Genomic DNA, 3,150 nt, shown 5'->3' on the forward strand with positions numbered 1-3,150 from the left:
CTCCCCAACGGAGTCTGTGTGATCTTTGTGTGAGTGCTGCGTGTGTCGTGTGTGTGTGTATGTGTGTGTTGTGTGGTGTGTGTGTGATGTTCGTGTGTGGCGTGTGCGTGTGCGTGTGCCCGGGTCGTGACGTGCGTACCGTGCGGTGTACCGTGTGTGTGTGGTGCTGTGTGTGCTGTGCTGCTGTGCGTGTTTGATGTGTGTGCATCGTGCTGTGTGTAGTGTGTCGATGTGTGTCGCGGGGGTCCGTGAGTGGTGTGTGTGCTTTGTCGGTGTGTGTGTGTGTGTGTGCGCTGTGTCGATGTGTGTGTGTGTTCGTGTGTGTGTGTCGCTTTGCCAGTGTGAATGAAGAGTCAAGGAAGCGGGTAATTTATGAAGGGCCTGCTTCTTTAGTACGCTCTTGAGTATGCTATGTCCACTGTTGTCGTTTTTTTGGATAGTGGGACGGTGTTTGTATAAAGGTACTACGGCTGGTGACTTGGTCGCCTGAGACAGAGTTACAAGAAGTCAGAACAGAGAGGATTGCGTCTGTGCCGATGGACAGATGGTCGTATACGTGAATGGATGCCGTCAGTGATGCGCAGACGTCGTTCAACGTTGAACACGATGAAGGCACACCGTAAAGATCTTAATTTAACATAACGGCTCGCGCTTGAAGCATGTATACCAGATCGCAATTAGGAAAGTCTTCCCACGTATGATCACAGACGCCGCGTTCGATAAAACCAGAAGCTTACTAGCTTTTTCCACGTGGAAACGCCCGTGAAACCGCGATTTATTTCTAGCGCGCATACGAATCAGGTGTGGGGCAACACGCGTGAATTAGTACACGCCTTAGGTAGTCTCCTCTGCATCCACCGCGTTTTATTTGCATTAGCATGCCGTCAGGGCAATCACTAGGACTGGCTCCGTAATTCGCTGAGAATGCAATCCGGACCGACATAATTACCGCTTCATAGAAATACCACACAAGGTCCTAAGTGTCAGTCTACGCCATCATTCCTATGCCAACGAATGCTATAATACAGACCGTTTCCCCAATTACCTGTTGGCAGGCCAGTAGAAGACAGCCCAATCGCTACATACAGAGACACGCCGACAGCACACCGGAGGTATCTTCCATTAATTATATCCAACAGCCTGATCTGATCTATCCCGCATAATTATAAACCAACAGCCTACCATCTCTATTCGCGAAACAAAGCACACAGCCGGCGTTTCGTCCTGCGCTACAGCCCCCGTTGATTAAGCGGCCTGCTATAGCGCGCCATGCCACTACAGCTGCTGGTAACGAGCGGACACAGCCGACCTGTGATGTCCAACGTCACCACCGTCTGCCCCGCGGATCCTAATTCCAATTCAGCGACGGTAATTGCTGTATATATACTATATATATATATATATTATTATATATATATATATATACTATAATATATATAAATTATATATGTATATATATATATAATATATAATATATATATTATATATATACGTATATTATCAGGGAGTTAAATAATGACAAACATAACTATAATAACAGATAAAAACAAAAAATGATAATTTGGTCAATTATTAGCGCTGGTATATATTTATATTATTACAGTCATATTATCGCCGACCACTACTGTAATGTATGTATGTATATATATGTACTTATGTATTATATATATATATATATATATATATAGTATATATAAATATATATATAATATATACCACGGATTGCGGCCAGTTCTAGTTTTAAGGTTGTTATCCACGCGTGAACGTGTGATGTGCCGGCGTCTGTCTCGCTCAGCCCCTTCCCCCGCGCGTATTGACAGGGTCGTTACGCGGTGCACCGCACCGGCAATAACACCAGCTGAATTAGCACGGCGCCTGACTGCACCTACATGCTGCTGGCCTGATCACAGGTCGCACCTAGTAATAAGTGGTAGGCGGCGTATCGGACGGACGGGTAATTTGCCGTTACCCGCTCGTGTCGATGTAAGAGGCGAAAGCTTTAGGAAGAATAGATGCAGCGGTAAGCGAAAGCCTCGCGATTATTCCGATGAAATACAGTGTCAGAATAACTAGTTATGTCAAGGAGAACAACTGCCCCCTCTCTTCTACCTATATAGCACACGCGCGCCACGTGCGTGTGCGTGCGTGCGTTTGTGTTGGGTGTGGGAGTTTAGTGTTTGTGTATGTGCGTGTGCGTGCGTGCGTTTGTGTTGGGTGTGGGAGTTTAGTGTTTGTGTATGTGCGTGTGCGTGCGTGCGTGTTTGTGTGTATGTGCGTGCGTGTGTATTCGTGCGTGCGTGCGTGTGTGCGTGCATTGGTTGTGGGGTTGTCGGGGTTGTAGTGCTGTGTGCATGCGTGGGCCCGTGTTCCATCTACAACTTACAGATATATATATATATATACAGACATCCGTCCCTGAATGAATAGGATCCGCGGGGCAATGTGACGTGGCATCACAGGTCGGTGTGTCGCTCGTTACCAGCACTTGTAGTGCATGGCGTCGCTATAGCAGCCGTAATCACGGGGTTAGCGAGGACGAAACGCGTGTGTGGTTCGCGTATAGATGGAAGGCTGTTGGTATAATTATGGATAGATAGATAGGCTGTTGGTATAATTATGGAAGCATACCTCCGGTGTGTGTCGGCGTGTCTTGTATGTAGATTGGCTGTCTTCTACTGGCTGCAACAGTAATTGGGAAACGTTGTATATAGATTCGTTGCTAGAATGATGGCGTAGACTGACACTTAAGGACTGTGTGGTATTTCATGAAGGAGTAATTATGTGGTCATTGATTCTCAGCGAATTACGGAGCCAGTCTAGTGATTGCTGACGGAATTGCTATGCAAATAAACGCGTGTATGAGAGAGACTCCTAAGCGTGTACTATTCACGCGTTTTCCCCACATGTTCGATGCGCGCTGAAATAAACTCGGTTTCACGGGGTTTCCCGTGGAAAAGCTAGTAGCTTTGTTTTCGAACGCCATTGTTTCAAACGGGAAAACTTTCTATGGATCTTTACATGCTTCAAGCGCGAGCGTGTTAAATTGATCTACGTTCCTCATCGTTTCAAGTGAGAGATTGCGATACTGAGGCATATTCACGTATAGAATTGCCATGGAAGACGCAATTTTTTTATTTTGTAATTGCTTCA

The 3,150-nt window shown here is 46.2% G+C and overlaps 1 long non-coding RNA gene across 1 annotated transcript in view; it reads right to left on the minus strand.

The window, feature by feature from the left end:
* The window catches only part of LOC106805365, a 4,449-nt gene extending 1,761 nt beyond the window's left edge, over positions 1–2,688 (minus strand). The window contains exon 1 of the long non-coding RNA XR_001393422.1: positions 2,629–2,688. This is a non-coding gene — a long non-coding RNA (uncharacterized LOC106805365). The remainder of the gene's footprint in view (positions 1–2,628) is intronic.
* Between the last annotated feature and the right edge of the window lie 462 nt (positions 2,689–3,150).

This window comes from Priapulus caudatus, unplaced genomic scaffold (genome assembly GCF_000485595.1).
Source record: "Priapulus caudatus unplaced genomic scaffold, Priapulus_caudatus-5.0.1 Scaffold111, whole genome shotgun sequence".
Taxonomy (NCBI): Eukaryota; Metazoa; Priapulida; class Priapulimorpha; order Priapulimorphida; family Priapulidae; genus Priapulus; species Priapulus caudatus.